General features: G+C 48.9%; 1 protein-coding gene across 1 annotated transcript in view; it reads left to right on the forward strand.

Annotated features, from left to right (window-relative positions):
- Positions 1–16,689, forward strand: part of Ccdc91 (coiled-coil domain containing 91) — a 170,911-nt gene that overhangs the window by 7,990 nt on the left and 146,232 nt on the right. The window lies entirely within an intron of this gene.

The following is a 16,689-nucleotide window of genomic DNA, read 5'->3' on the forward strand; positions in this document are numbered from 1 at the left end:
CAGCAGAACCGTAGAGAACAGTCTGGCTTCTGCAGACTGACGGCTTATCGATTCTGGTGTTCCCACAAGTGAAACTGAGAATTGATCTTCATAGGCAGAAAGGTTAATGTGAGATAAGATCTAAGGCAGAATGATAAGAGACAGCCAGTCGCAGCCCTCAGTCAGTTCCAGACCTGGGTCCCAGTCAGCCATATCCTTTGTACAGCTGTCAAAATTTAGACTTTCAATTTCACCCCCAGCCTTCCCAAGGGCAGCTGCACACTACGTAAACTCACAAACATACCTGTGGGGAACTACTGGACTCTGATAGTTTAAGACTCAAAATGTCTTTATGTTTGACTCTGGTTATTTCTAGTGGGGCTCATGGGTCACCAAACTCATCCTGTGTTCACCTCCCCAGTTTTAGCAGGCTTAAGTAGAGTCCCGTTTTGGACTCTTAATCTGTGCAACCCACTCACTGTTTAGGCCAGCGACTGAGCTTTGCATTAGTGAGGCCCCAAAGAAGATGGTACATCCAAAGCCTCATTTCAAGAGGCTTGAACGAGCACAGTTACTAAGGACTTGAGGGTAAATGAGCAGTGATTACCACCAGGTCCTCCTCAGTTCCCCTGCTTGTCCTGTATGAAGGACAAACCAGTGTTGGAAAATGCCAGTTGGTTATTACAAATAATCAATCAGTACCCTAGAGTATTACACACACACACACACACACACACACACACACACACACACACACACACACACACACACACACACACACACACACCCGTGTACCTGTGATTCAGGCCATCAAGGTTCAAGTAGGTTTTAGGAAGTGCTGCAAATGCCCACTTTGCTGGACCGCTCCCTGACGCTGCCTGACTCCGCCCACAGCTTGCATCCACAGCCTTATGGGTAGTTTCCTAACACCCTTTGACAGAGGAAATAAGAACTAAGGCCTGGTATGCGTACTATTCATGCACTACCCCAACAAGTTTATCCCAACACAGCACATAGTGCTATTGGGACTCTTCTGAGTAGTGGCCCTGGGAATCCCCCAGCAGCAGAACTGTGAGGGCTACTTACTCACTGTGCTTTGAAGGAAAAGTGCAGATGTGTGTTTGCAGACTGGTTTATGAGTTGTGGCCAGTGTTTGGCTAGGTGGTCTGTGGTGTACGGAGAACAGGATTAGAAAACTGATGGAAAGAAGCCGGGGAGAGAAGTGTGTGAGCAGACATGTCCGGATGGGCAGAGCATCCTCAGGATCCTCGTGCCCCAGGTACTTGTCCCGAGGGATGATGCCAGCAGAGGGGATTAGTGGTTACGTGGAGAGGACAGCCTGTTTTCTGGTCCGCTCTCCTTTCAGGGGAAGAGCCATACATACTATGAGCCCGCCTCCTCCTCGGCATCCACAGTGCTTCAGTGGGTTCTGGCTAACTCGGTCATCGTAAAAGAGGTGGCTGCTGGGCATGTAGCACTGTGGACTTCCACTCACTGAGGAGCACTGTGAATTTGTACTCATTAAGGCTGATCTGCATGTGGCCACTGCTGAAGGCACAGTCTGCCAGCAGTGCCCAGGAAGGCGCCGATACAGAACCATTCCCTAGGACGGTCAGCCAGCTCCCCAGGGGCAGGTTGATTCCATTAGGCCGCCTGTGCTGTGGAAGGGGCAGACTTCCGTTCGTATCGGGAGGATGTAGATGTGGATGTTCTTCCTGTATGCGGTTTTGTGGAGACTACTGCCTATGGGTCACAGAATTCCTTAACCACTTGTGTGATGCTCTACACAAGTGTTGCGTCTGGTCATTGAACCTGTTTCATGGTAAATCTGGTCAAGGAACTCCATGACTGCAGGAGTATGGCAGTGGCCCCAAGCCCATGGGGTTCACCGACTACTATTTTCCATGGTATTTAAAGTCACGGCTTGGTAGAATGGTAGAATGGTCTTTTGAAGACTCAGTTACAATACCAGGTTCCTGGTTGAATCGTGAAGGGTTCAGAGAAGATTCCTCAGGAGTCCGCCTCTACTTTCTGTCAGTGTCCAGTGTGTGGAACTTACTATTCCTCCCCTTGTGAGGATTCACAGGATCCAAGGATCAAAAATGGAAATAAGCTTGGCTGCTATTTTAGTGACGTCAGGAAGGCTTCTGTTTCCTGTTCCCGTGATCTTATGCTTGCTGGTCTAGGGGTCTGAGTACCAGAGAGAGGAACATTGCTACCAGAAGGCATAGCAGTGATTCTGATGAACAGCTAAGGCTTGCTCCTGGTCCCTTCAGACTCCTGCCTCTGAATCAGCAGGCAAAGGAGAGAGATGGATCCTGTCAAGGAGAAGTTGAACCGCTGTTTGGTAGTGAAGGCCCAGGGCCCAGGGTCTTCATGCCGTCATGCTCAGTGGTTAAGGTTTGCAGAAACTGGCTCTGTTCTGGCCTTGGAGCTTCAGAAGGATTAGGGTTGTCCTGGTAGGTCAGTAGTCAGAGCCAGTTGAAGCAGTTGCTCATCTCCTGCTGTGGGATGGGACTGTGGGATGGGTAGTGGAGATGGCAGTTGTTAGTATAGACTGAGCACGTGGCCAGACACGTGCAGCAGCTACAGTTGTACATACGTTTCCTACAATCTGCAGCACATCTACAGCAGGCATCTTTACTTTCTTGTTCCGTTGCCTCACGGTGTGATGTGACATATTTTCACTTTACTTCACAGCACATATCTTTTTGTCGCCATAATAGTTAAGTGACTGGAGCTTAAGCACCAGAAGAATGGATGCTGCTCAGGATTTACCTTCTCTTTGGGGACAGGAGTGAATGTGCTTCAGGTTCTGTGCAAGATGGTTGTATCGTGCTGTGTGGGGCACTTGACTATGGCTCAGGAGAACGCATACAGGCGAAGAGTTGGCGAGGGCCGTACCTCCAACGTGCAGAGGTTGACTGGGCTCTGTGGTATCCTGATGACGTGTTTGAGGGTGATTTTGAGTGACATGACTGTTGCCCTCTGCGGTGGAAGTGGACCTCATCCAGTTCTTGGGAGAGCTGACTTGAATGGGAGTGCTATGTCAGAGGGGGTGCAGCAGAGGGGGTGCAGCACCTCTGCCGACTGACCCTTTGGCTCTTCTGGTCTGTTTTCAGACTTGGACGCAAGGTCATACTGATTGTCAGGCCTGCGCTACCGTCTCCCCTGGTCTCTAGTGTTCTGACTGCAAATCCTGGGACTTCTCAGACCTCATGAGCATGTGAGCCGATCTCTGTAGTCGGTCTGTCTTTCTGTCTGTCTATCTCCCTTTTCCCTCCTTCTTTCCCCCCTTTTCCTTGTCTAGAGACCCTGACTTCTGGGTCTGGTTAGTTCTGCACTTCCACAGGTTGTGAGGAGAGCTCTCAGATGGGCATTGGATCCTTTCATATCTTCTAAATAAAGCACACAGCATTAGAGCACTAGTACTTCCCTCAAAGCCGCCCACTGCATACCATCCACAACATGCTCTTCCACTTTAGATCGTTCACTGTGCAGAACCCTCTGACTTCTTACATTGACAGCGAGTTACACAGAAGTATGCTATCTTCTTCATTTTTAAATTACTTGAGAACTTGCCAAATTCCATCTCTATTGACTTTTAATGTATCTCGGCTGTGGGTAGTGAGGGCTTTTTGTATGATGTCAGCTTTCTAAATCAAATTGAAACTTGTGTGGCTCAGAATATCATCTGGCTTTGGACACTGTATGTACTTGAAGGCCAAATCTGACCTTGTTGGGTAGAGCCCACTCTGAAGGGATATTGATTATATCAAGGTATTGATAATATTGTTGGTTTTTGAATATTTATTGATTTTTCCCCCTTTCATGTTTAATCGACTGTCAAGAGAAGTATTGCCTCTACTTGTGGCTGCTGGCTTACACATCTTGTCAGTTCTCCCCCTCAGTGTTTTACGTGTTCTGAAGCATATTGTTAGGTGTGCATGCGTTGATCGTGCTATTGTCTTCCGGATTAACTCATCCCTCTTCCTTTTTTTTTTGGTTCTTTTTTTCGGAGCTGGGGACCGAACCCAGGGCCTTGCGCTTCCTAGGCAAGTGCTCTACCACTGAGCTAAATCCCCAACCCCCTCATCCCTCTTCCTTTTACTGGGTGCTGACTCTGGTGAGTCTGCACACAGCACCACATCAGGTGCAGTTGTTGAGGCCGTCTGCACTCCATGCAGTGAGCACTTCACTAGTTAGTTACTAGTCTGCACTCCATGCAGTGAGCACTTCACTATTAGTTACTAGTCTGCACTCCATGGAGATAGCACTTCACTAGTTAGTTACTAGTCTGCACTCCATGCAGTTAGCACTTCACTAGTTAGTTACTAGTCTGCACTCCATGCAGTGAGCACTTCACTAGTTAGTTACTAGTTGCTCTTTCGTTTCCCCTTCTGCATATTTTCTTCCTTAGTAATTTCATTTCATGCCTATCGTGGACTGGCTGACTTAGATCTTTGCTAATTATTATTTAAATGATACAAGACTCTACAGTATGCATTTAAACTTACACTGCATATTTTTAACGTATAGTAAAGTTACTTTCTAAAATACTGTCATCTCATCTTTTTGTGGTATTGGTATATAGTTCTGCAGTCTTTAAACATTATATTCTGTGAGTCAACAGTGCATTTTTACATTTTCCCTATAAATCCAGTTATATTTAAAATGTTCATGTCTGCCAAGTTGACTGTGCTGGCATTCCTAGTTCTGTGAGTTCTGTTTGTGAGGGCCACACTTCTGGTTTTATTTTTCTTCTTTTCTGGAGAAATGTCTGTGTGTTAATTGCAGATCTTGTGACAGATAATTCTTCCCATTTTGTTTATCTAATTGGAGATATTTCTCTCAAGAATTCTACAGTGCCATTTACTCTCCCCCCCCCCGCCCCCTAAGTATTACTGGGCCTAAGTCACTGGGACAGATACCCCGAGAGCAGCTGGGAGAGAGGGAGGTTCTGTTCTGGCTGGTTTCAGTGTGTGTGGTGTGCACCATGGCTGTGGGTCTCTGGTGAGGCATACGGCCACAGTGGCAAGAACTTACGGTGCAGTGCCTCTTGGTGGATAGGAACCAAAGACGTGTGCCTGTGCTTGCAAGCCAGGGTGTGGCTCCCCTTCTGAACTGTACATTACTGATCTTGGTGTTTTCCAACCCAGTTGACTCGAGATGAACCACCACACAGGAGCATATCACCTTCACATTGGCCTTTGGCTCATGAGGGCTGTGGTAAGAAATCCGCTTTTATTCCTACTTTAATTCAGCCCTTTTCTGGGTTTTTAGAAATGTCCTATGGTGTGTATTTAGGCTGTGCTACACGATGCACTGTTTTGTGTTTCTGCTGCAGGCTCTAGCCTTTTGGAACCCGCATTTCTCGGACTTTTCTTCTGCATTTCTGCATTTTTGGAAAGGCTCTGAGTCACACACACTCAGGCTTGCTCTGTGCTCACAGCGTGCTTGCTCTCTCCGCATTACTGAGTAGCGACTGTCGCTGGTTATGTCTTCATGGTGTGCCTGCATCTGATGCCAGTCCTACCCTGGGCTTTGCTTCAGTTCTCAGACAGTTCCATGTAAAGCTCCCAGCTCTCCCGCATCTCTAGTTCTCGTTTTAAAGGCATGGAGCACCCTACAGAAGAATCACAACCTGTAGTTGTGGTTGTGATTCTGACAGTTAGAAGAGATTCCCTCCTGATGTGGGTGGCTGAGTGACCCTGCCTCTCAGCACCCGTGGCCATGACTGCTGAAGAGTTGCTGAAGTTGCTGCATGATTGACAGAGCTCCTCAGGTCTGCGGGAGAAGGGCAGGCCTGCATCGCCTGACAGATCATCAGGAGTGGCACCAGGATCAGTTCACAGAGTCATGAGTGTTGGCCTCCATCTTCCCTATGGACTTGAGGATATCCCCTCCTTTTGCTCCAGGGCAGTACACACATGCAAACACATGCAAACACATGCAAACACAGGTATGTTATTTGAACCCTCCCTCGATTCCCTCTTATCCTCGTCCCTGCTTTTGCCAGTCTCCTTTCTTCCACCTTCTGCTTCCCTGTCCCACGCGTTCCATTACTTCCTCACTCTCCACCTTCCTTCAGATAATTCATGTTCACATACATAGCACACACTGTATGTATGCATGCAGTTTTCACTCTAGAGTCTACAGAGAAGAGGAGAGATGCCATGCCTGTCTCTGAACCTGATGATGTCTGCTTCCCTGACTCATGCTGTGTAGCTGATGGACTTCATGTTGTCCAAGTGTCGTGCTCTCTGTACATCCCACTGTGGGTGACGTTGAGGTTGTAGAAGTGGGTAGTCTCTCGAAACTTGAAGTTTCCATTACAGAAATCCTCTTGAACTGCTGGCCTTCCATGGGTGTACTTGGTCTGCTTCTTGGGAAGTGCCTGTCAGGTCTCTCAGCACACGATCTACTAGTGTGAGGAGTAGTTCTGGCTACAGTTGTGTTTTGGGGGGAGCTTGCACACTCAGTGACCAGGGTTTCATTTTGTGTCTGTGTGGTTTTTGTGGGGAGCTTGTTGTTTTAAAAACTTTTTTCAAAGGGGTGCATTTTTTTCCCTGGCAATCCTGTGTATCCTGTGTAAGTTTTTCTTTATTAATAATTTTGAGAAGAACCAACTCCAGGTCAAAACACGATCGCTAAAGTCACTGTGTTTTATCCAGAGTCATCCCAGAGGGTTTTGTGTCTGCTCTGCGAATGTCTGTCCGTCCCACATCCCTTCTGTCCTCACTGTCAGCAGCCTGGTTATGGACATCACTTCCATGCATTTTGCCTAAGTCAGCAACCATTAAGAGAAATGAACAAGACACAGGAGGTGTAGTTCTCTAGACCTGTGGGCTGGTGTGGGGAGAATCCCCCACTTCTCACACTGTAGAAGTTTCCACTTCTGGTTGTGACTTGAGTCCCAGCTTCTAGCTCTTCCTTTCCATCCTCCTCTTCCTCGGTTGGGCTCGTGGTTAGAGATCTCCTGTTTAATTGAGTTGCAGAGCGGTTCATTCCTGGCATTTTCCATTCCTCTGTCCAACAGTGAGGGTCTGCGCATGTAGGTACACTGCAGCATTTTAATAATGAATCTGGGCTTAGAGAGAAATTGAATTAAGTCCTTCAGTTATTTTAGAAGTTCTAACATCATGCTATTTACATTTCTGGCCACAGTGAAGTTTTTCGTGAAACCGAGCTCTCAGGAAAAGCTTCGCGTGTCACCATAATCTGGGAAGAGTTTCGGGGGCTTGGCTTGCCCAGAGTTACAGCTTTAAATAGTCCCCGTAAATCTCCAGTTAACTAATGTGCATTATTGCTAAGTAGGAGTTAGCCAGAAATAGGATTCCCAGCCCAGAGGAAGCTGAATTGTGGATGGTTATGGGATGGCTGCAGTGACAGTACTCTGGGAGCACTGGAGCCGAAGCCCCAAACATCCACTCCCTGGCCAGTGTTCTTCCCACTGCTCACCGTCCTGTCTATTAAAACAAGGCTTGAGAGTATAGATAGGATAAGTGGGTGTGGAAACACCCAGACGCATTTCATTTCTGTGAGGTAGATGAGAGCAAGTGAAGGGATCCACCCCACTTTACTGGACTTACGGACTAGTGCCGAAAGCTTCTAAGGCTACCCTTTGGTTTCTGAAAAAGAAGACTTTGTGGCCTTTGTTTTGTGTAACCTCTTGAATGAAATAATTGAAATAATTTGTAGAGGTTCTCAAGCTGTGAAAATAGCAGACAAGGGGTCTGTGTTGGCCACCTTGCTTTGTGTTTAGTGGCAGCTCTTCCTGTACTTGGTGGGTTCTTTCTGCTTCAGGAGTCTAGCCCTCCTTTGTGTGGACTGGAGGAAGTGTGCCTCGTCCGTCTCGTGGGGCGCATTAGTCTAAGTGGATCCTTCTTTGCTTGAGATGGAAGGTCAGGGATAGGCGAGTCACTGCCTCAGAGCATCTCTGTGACTGTACCTGTACCTGCGACTGTACCTGTACCTTGTGTGTTTAGCTGCAGGTGGGCCGGAGTCAAGGGAGTCGGAGGGAAGAACTGAGGCCCCACCCTGCATGGTGTCAGCCTCTCCTTCCAGGAGAGGCTGATTCTAGATTTGCTCTTGGAACACTTTTGACCCGGGATTTTCTGTTAGTTACAGGGCATATGTGTACCTGCTAAAACGTGGCCTCCTCACTCCTCCCTTTCTCTGACTCTTTAGTAGGAAGTGAGCTTAGACACTGAAAGGACAATGTGTGCTAGATCTGGGACTGTAGCACCCTGGAAAGGCTGAGCCTGGGAAGTGGAGCTTCTGGCTGCCTGACGCGGTGCGCTCTGACCTTCGCTGATGACCTTCCCAGTCCCACGGAGCCACGACTGCGTGTCCATGACTCCAGAGGATTTCAGTGACGTCAGGACAACTTGTGGGAGTTGTTGACTTTTTCCTTTTACCATGTGGGCTCCAGGGGTTGAGTTCAGGTCACCGAGCTTGGCTCCTTCACATGCTGAACTGCCTCATTATCACCCACCCTTCAACATGATAACACTCCATTTCCATCCACCCGTGATTCTCACATCTTCTTTGCCATTGGTGGGCACTTACATTGTTTCCATATTCCGGATGCTATAAACACTGCTGTACTGAACCTGGGGGTTCAGGTACCTTTGTCAAGTGGAAGCAGGGAGCAAGATAAAAAGTCAGCCTACAAACTAGGAAGTTGAAGTTTCGACTTGTGTTTCTAAGGAGGGTTGAAGTGCTCAGTTCATGGACAGTTCCAACTGTCCACCTAGTGAGTGTGCAGCGCATCATAGCCGAGGCCCTCCTAGGAGTAGATACCAGCTGCCAGCAGTGAGGCGGGCGTGCTGTTTTGGGAATGGGGGCCAGTGTTAAAGATGTCCCACGTAGGCTCACCCCTCACTCGGTGTCTTATTCTCAGGACTGTGGTCCATTTTTCATCTTCCCATGCACTGCTGCCCACTGCAGAAAGAAGCTTCCCTGCCCAAGGGTGAGCATGGCCAGGCCTGCGAGCATAACCGTGAATGTTTAGAAGGCCGTTTAACAACCTGACCATTTAGCAGAATAGCAATAGCAGGTTCTACTCTAGAGCCTGTGATCTTACCATCTGCCTTAATTACTCTGGATCTGAAGAGACACACGGCCACGAAGCTTATATGACAGAAGGCATTTAATTAGCATACTGACAGTTTCAGAGGGACCATTGTTGCTAGGAAGCGTGGTGGTCTGCAGGCAGCCATGGTGCTGGAGCAGTAGCTGAAAACTTACATCCCGATCCTCTGGGCAGCAGGTAGAGTGTGTGACTGAGCCTGTCATGGGCTTTTAGGCCTGGAAGCCCACCCCCAGTGCAGAACTCCAACAAGGCCACGCCTCTTAATCCTCCCCTAACAGTTCCACCAACTGGGGCTGAAATACTTGAGTATGTGAGCCCATGGGGGCCCCTCTCATTCAGACCACCACATGCTTCCTAGGCTTTTGAGTAGGTTTACAGTATCAGGCTTGAAATCCCTTCCCAGGGAACAGACCTCAAACCCAGTCAGAAAGCAACCATTTCCCTAACTATGGTGCCACTGTTGCATAGCTTGTCTGTCAGGTCTCTTGTAGCATGTACGGTCTGACTGCTGGGTAAGAGTATCAGTGTGTCCCCATCCCTCCCCCAGCAGCCTGCACAGCGCCTTCCTGTACTGGGAAATGCTGGCCAGCAGGGAGGAAGATTTCTGGTTGGTTTGAGTTAGATGTTTCCTGTGTCCAGCAGGCAAAGGGACATCCTTTATAAAACAGCAGCAGTCCTGTGCTCACTTTGCGGTGGCCACCTTTGTGCCACCTGCGCCAAGCAGGACCTCTTGTGCTAGGGTAAAGGTTGAGCCATGCACGGATTTCCCAGTGTGTGGTTCAGTTGCTGATCTCTGTGTTGATAGACTGCAGCGCAGCCCGAGGCTGTCCTAGGGGTGAAGCTCTGTTGTTGGTCCTCCAAGCGGTTCTCACACGTCTTTTCTGTGGTGTCTATTGGGTCTGATGTATGGATTGTGGGAAATAAACTGGAAACCTGGGCTGAAGGTTGACACTGAGGTGACCCCAGAAGGGACGTGGACACCCTCTCAGGAACTTTCTGGTGTGTTTCCTATGGAAAAGCAGGCTCAGACTAGTCAGGGCCTTGGCTGTGCACACACCTGTGTTAACCTCTTCCAGTGTCTTTGCTTGTCATAGGAGCCAGAGAATAGAACAGCCATACAAGTGTCTTGTACACTTTGAACGGTTTCTCTGCTTACTCCTGGGGGAGTTTCGGTGGTCTCAGAAGCAAACTATCAGCATTTCTGTTCAGATTTTCAAAGTCACAAGTATAGTCTAAAATTCAGGGTATTTTGATTTTTTTTTTTTTAAAGTAAAGGACTTTGGTTAAAGCACTTTTAGTTTTTAACAGTTATTTTCTTGGAAACACAAATCCAAGAAAGGGGGTTTCTCTGGGCTGGAAATAAAGAGTGGGGTTCAACATCTCTACCAGATCATGACGGCCTTGACTCAGCATGAGGAGTTTGCTGAGCTAGATTGCTTACGCTTCGAGGGGAGGAGCTGGGCGGACGACCCTCAGGGTGAGACCATTGCACAAGGTCCTGTAGTCGCCATTCCAGACTCTGCTGGTTCACATAAGCCACCTTCAAACCCCAAGTCCCCATGTGGTGGCCAGTGCTTTGTCAGTGAGCTGCTCAGGGTGTGATTCGGGTGTGAAGAGACACCCACAGTGTAGGACCGGCTTCAGCCCATTTCTGCAGCTCTCCCCTTCCCACACATCTAGTTCTCAAGCTAGCATTCCCTTTGATGTGTTATAAAACGCACCGACCTGGTGAAGCTGTGTTGTTGAGTTGCGACAAACGTGCCCTGTAAAAAACACTGCCGTGTGCTAGAACATTCTTTCTCTTATTTCCCTTGTGGTGAGTCTTGGCTGCCTTTTTACGCCCGTTCCATGGCTGCCGGGGTCCCGAGTGGTACTGGTTAGTTTGGTTTGTATGGCAGTTGGATGCATGGACTTGCACAGCGAGCCTTTTAATTTGCTGACATAATGCTTTCGTCTTTATGATCACCCCTATGGTGAAAAGTTTCTGAAGAGTGGTGTGAAATGTTAGCACATCCCCTGTGGGTGAGAGGTGCCAGCAGGCATCACGGTGTCTCCAGAGTGAGGATGCTTCATCAGGTCATGGCACCTCATGCCGCAGTTCTTTGCCAGTTGTGGTGGTCCCTTAGGTGTTTACAAGGCCGGTTCATACGAGAAACAAGGTGACTGATTTACTCATTTTGATGTAAAGGTGGATTTGATCTAAATATCAAACTCTTACGCTCAGAGATCCTTTTCAGGTTTGGTAGGGAGAAACCTCCATTTCTGTTTTCCATTCACACATCCCGGTTCCATCCTGTTATAGTGAAGGGTACGTGGAAGGGGCCTCCGTCAGCTGACATTACAGAGGGCCTTTGCAATAGGTCTTCTCTGGCACGTTCTTCCACCCTCAGTCTCACCGTGAACCAGGAGACCAGGAGCTCGAAGAGGCTCACACCATGAACTAGGAGACCAGGAGCTCGCAGAGGCTCACACCATGAACCAGGAGACCAGGAGCTCGCAGAGGCTCACACCATGAACCAGGAGACCAGGAGCTCGCAGAGGCTCACACCATGAACCAGGAGACCAGGAGCTCGCAGAGGCTCACACCATGAACCAGGAGACCAGGAGCTCACAGAGGCTCACACCGTGAACCAGGAGACCAGGAGCTCTCAGAGGCTCACACTGTGAACTAGGAGACCAGGAGCTCACAGAGGCTCACACCATGAACCAGGAGACCAGGAGCTCACAGAGGCTCACACCGTGAACCAGGAGACCAGGAGCTCGCAGAGGCTCACACCATGAACCAGGAGACCAGGAGCTCACAGAGGCTCACACCGTGAACCAGGAGACCAGGAGCTCACAGAGGCTCACACCGTGAACCAGGAGACCAGGAGCTCGCAGAGGCTCACACCGTGAACCAGGAGACCAGGAGCTCGCAGAGGCTCACACCGTGAACCAGGAGACCAGGAGCTCGCAGAGGCTCACACCGTGAACCAGGAGACCAGGAGCTCGCAGAGGCTCACACCGTGAACCAGGAGACCAGGAGCTCGCAGAGGCTCACACCGTGAACCAGGAGACCAGGAGCTCGCAGAGGCTCACACCGTGAACCAGGAGACCAGGAGCTCGCAGAGGCTCACACCGTGAACCAGGAGACCAGGAGCTCGCAGAGGCTCACACCGTGAACCAGGAGACCAGGAGCTCGCAGAGGCTCACACCGTGAACCAGGAGACCAGGAGCTCGCAGAGGCTCACACCGTGAACCAGGAGACCAGGAGCTCGCAGAGGCTCACACCGTGAACCAGGAGACCAGGAGCTGCAGAGGCTCACACGTGAACCAGGAGACCAGGGGAGGCTCACAGAACCAGGAGACCACATGAGAGGCTCACACCGTGAACCAGGAGACCAGGAGCTCGCAGAGGCTCACACCGTGAACCAGGAGACCAGGAGCTCGCAGAGGCTCACACCGTGAACCAGGAGACCAGGAGCTCGCAGAGGCTCACACCGTGAACCAGGAGACCAGGAGCTCGCAGAGGCTCACACCGTGAACCAGGAGACCGCTCGCAGAGGCTCACACCGTGAACTAGGAGACCAGGAGCTCACAGAGGCTCACACCGTGAACTAGAAGACCAGGAGCTCACAGAGGCTCACACCAGGCACTAATGGTTCAGCTCTTCTGCCATCTTTCTCTGTAAAGATTGTGGTAAGATATCCACAGTACAAGTTGATGGCTTCAGATTTGGAAGTGCACAGTCCAGTGGCATCAGGTGCTAGTGCACCACTGTCGACGTCACTCGTCTGCAGAACTCACCTTGTGAATACAACTCCACCCTTCCTTCTTAATTTAAAAGCATTTATAAAGTGGGTACAAGTTTGCTTGTACGACATTTAGGTCTGGTAATTTGAGTTACTTAGTTTTGGGGTAGAGTAGGTAGGTGGTCATGAAAACATGTATACAGTGTTTGGATTTTGGACCTAAATCTTTTAGGTGTTTCTAGGTCCAGGTTGGAATTCATCTCTTCTCCTTCTCCTCCCTCCTCCCCTCCCTCCCTCCTCCCCTCCCTTCATCCTCCCCTCCCCTCCCTCCCCCTCTCCCTCTCCCTCCTTCCCTCCCTCCTCCTCCCTCCCTTTCTCCCTCCTTCCCTCCCTCCTTCCCTCCCTCCCTCCCTCCCTCTCCTTCCCTCCTTCCCTCCCTCCTTCCCTCTCCTCCCCACCACCTTCTTGCCTTTTTTCACTTTTTGGTTTCCTGGTTCTGAGGATGAACACTGGGCATTGTGTGTGCTAACCTGCTAGGCAGCCACTCCCCTGAGCTACATCTCCAGCTACTGCAGGCTTTCGACATCTGTCGATATTTATGGAGCTGGTGTCATGCTCCGTTAGATGCTAGAAATACATAAATCGAGAGACTTTGATTTATATATTTTACTAATCAATATCAATAGAATGCAATTAACAGTGGCAGTGGTTATATTTTAAATACGACAGTCATGAAAATGCTCTCTTGTGATTGGTACTGGCACCTGCTTCCGTGACACTGCCAAGAGGAATTGCTTTCAGATGTGAATTCCACAATAACCAAAAGAGATTCTTCTCTCTAGGCAAAGAATGGTTATTTCCAGTGACTTGTAAAACATTGTTGTTGGAAATGACTCATTAAATTTCTTATGTATTTTTATTCTATTACATGATTCATAGAAATAAATCATTTTTTCGAGCTGTCGCCTTTGTTCCCATTTTGTGTATTTGTATCTGAATATAAAGGTACCTTCATGGGAAGGGTTTTCTATTTAATTTTATATAAGATATGAAATAATATAGTACTATGTAATGCATAAGTAAAAAATGCCACACAGGCATGAGGATAGCCCAGTCTGATGCAGGCGTTGTCTTGGTTTTGTTTCTGTCTTCCCAGATGACTTGAGTTTTCTGACAAGATCTAACCAATCTAGCTCTGAAGAGAGTGAGGTAGGAGACCAGACAAAGGGTCTTGAAACAGATGCCATCTGCATAGAGCAGGAATATGTATTCAGAGACTCAGTTTGAGAGAATCACCACATAGACACACACATGCCATAGGTACACATAGAGACTCATACCACATACACAGACATACCCACACTCACCCACTCACCTCACCCACCCACCACCCCACCCACTCACCCGCTCACCCGCCCCCCGCCCCACCCACCCACCCACCCGCTCATCCACCCGCCATTCACCACCACCCACCACCACCCACCCACCCACCACCCCCACCACCCACACACCCACCCACCCACTCAACACCCACCCACCCACCCACCCACTCACCCACCCACCCACCCACCCACACTCACCCACTCACTCACCCACTCACTCACCCACTCACTCACTCACTCACTCACTCACTCACTCACTCACCCACTCACTCACTCACTCACTCACCCACTCACCTCACTCACCCACTCACTCACCCACTCACTCACTCCCACCCACTCACTCACTCACCCACTCACTCACTCACTCACTCCTTTCACCTACCCACCCACCCACTCTTCGTCTGGACCAGCTGTAGATTTGGGAGAAAGAGTGGATTGGTCTCTGATGTAGCACATCCTTTCCACACAGAGAGACTAAATAAAGACAGCATGCTGAACGCACAGACCACATGCATGTTTTTGTGAGGGAAGCCTTAGCCACTCTTGTGAGTAGACTGAGTAAAGAAAGATAGTTGTATGGACTTAACTTTTGAGTAAGAAATGCAGACAGTATGTATGGCAAAAATACTTTGAATGTGGAGAAAAGACTGATTTAGTATCTGTTGTGTTCATAGTTTCTTGTGTGTTGATACAAAGAAAGCAGCAGTAGAGGAAAATGAACAAAGGTACTGAGAGTCCAGCAACAGGAAAAGACATAAACACATCCCGCTCACTTGTGACTGGTGTGGACTGCTGGGGCAGGGGAGGGGCAAAGGGTGGGGATGAGGACGAGGGACAGCTACATTCTGGAGGCAGAAACTGATGAGGGAGGTTATTTTTATATTTTGCTGTTGGAAATGTGGAGTAGTCAAACCCCTTGGAAGGTGATATGACACTAGCTATAAAAATTAAAAATACATATGCCAGTTGACTTAGCACTTCCCTTCTCTGGAATTCAGCCCATAGAAACATAGTCAGCATGGGTTTCTGTTTATAGTGACAGATAACTGAACACACAGTTTGTGTTTGCCAGTAGGGAAATTATCAAGGGAATATGTGTGCATTATAGCTCTACATAGTGCATTCCTAGTTATCATTAGCAAACAATGAAAAATGAGTATTACAGTAAGGCTCTCCAGTGATAAAGCATGTGTGTGTGTGTGTGTGTGTGTGTGTGTGTGTGTGTGTGTGTGACACAGTATAGACACAGGAGGAGTGTTGGCTTGGACCATCCAGATTGGTGAAGGTTGTAGTAGGGTGTGTGTGTGTGTGTGTGTGTGTGTGTGTGTGTGTGTGTGTGACACAGTATAGACACAGGAGGAGTGTTGACTTGGACCATCCAGATTGGTGAAGGCTGTAGTAGGGTGTGTGTGTGTGTGTGTGTGTGTGTGTGTGTGTGTGTGTGTGTGTGTGTAGACAAGTATACGTACGTTCCTGTATGCAGTGGTATGTGTATACACATGTGCACATGAGGTCAGAGGTTGACTCTGGGTGTGTTCCTCATTCATCCATCACTCTTGTCTTTTGAGGCTGGGTTTGTCAGTGAACCTGGAGCTGGTGATCTGGCTAGACTAGCTGGCCAGGGAGCTGCAGGGCTTCAGCTCAGGAGGCACGGTGTGTGCTCTCTCTCAGGTCTTACACACATGGGTGCTGGGACCCACACTCAGGCCCTCATGCTGGTGTAGCACATACTTTACTAGTGGAGCCATTTCCCCTTAGTGTTGTTTTTAAATTTTATTTTTGAGGTTATAATTACAACATTTCTGCCTTCCCTTTGTGTCCTGTCCAGTTGTTCTGTCCAGCAGGACAGTCAACGAGGGTCCAGAGGGTATCTGGAAGAGAATGGGGGACAAGAGACATGAAGAAGGACGCCAAGACAAGAGTCTGATCAAGGCGACAATTTTATCTTTTCCCAAGGCTGAATTTATACCATAGCAGGGGTAACAGAGGGAGGGGGGAAATGGGAAACATCTACGCAGGCCAAGGACACTGCTCCTGTGGTTAGGCAATGGCTGAAGTCAACAGGATGTCAGAAAGGTCACAGGTTTGTCATATCATTAGGCAACCTGACCACCAGATTTTTTTTTTTTTTTTTATTAACTTGAATATTTCTTATATATATTTCGAGTGTTATTCCCTTTCCCGGTTTCCGGGCAAACATCCCCTTCCCCCCTCCCCTTCTTTAGGGGTGTTCCCCTCCCGATCCTCCCCCCCTTGCCGCCCTCCCCCAACAATCTAGTTCACTGGGGTTCAGTCTTAGCAGGACCCAGGGCTTCCCCTTCCACTGGTGCTCTTACTAGGATATTCATTGCTACCTATGAGGTCAGAGTCCAGGGTCAGTCCATGTATAGTCTTTAGGTAGTGGCTTAGTCCCTGGAAGCTCTGGTTGCTTGACATTGTTGTACATATGGGGTCTCGAGCCCCTTCAAGCTCTTCCAGTTCTTTCTCTGATTCCTTCAAT

This window comes from Rattus rattus, chromosome 6 (assembly GCF_011064425.1).
Source record: "Rattus rattus isolate New Zealand chromosome 6, Rrattus_CSIRO_v1, whole genome shotgun sequence".
NCBI lineage: Eukaryota > Metazoa > Chordata > Mammalia > Rodentia > Muridae > Rattus > Rattus rattus.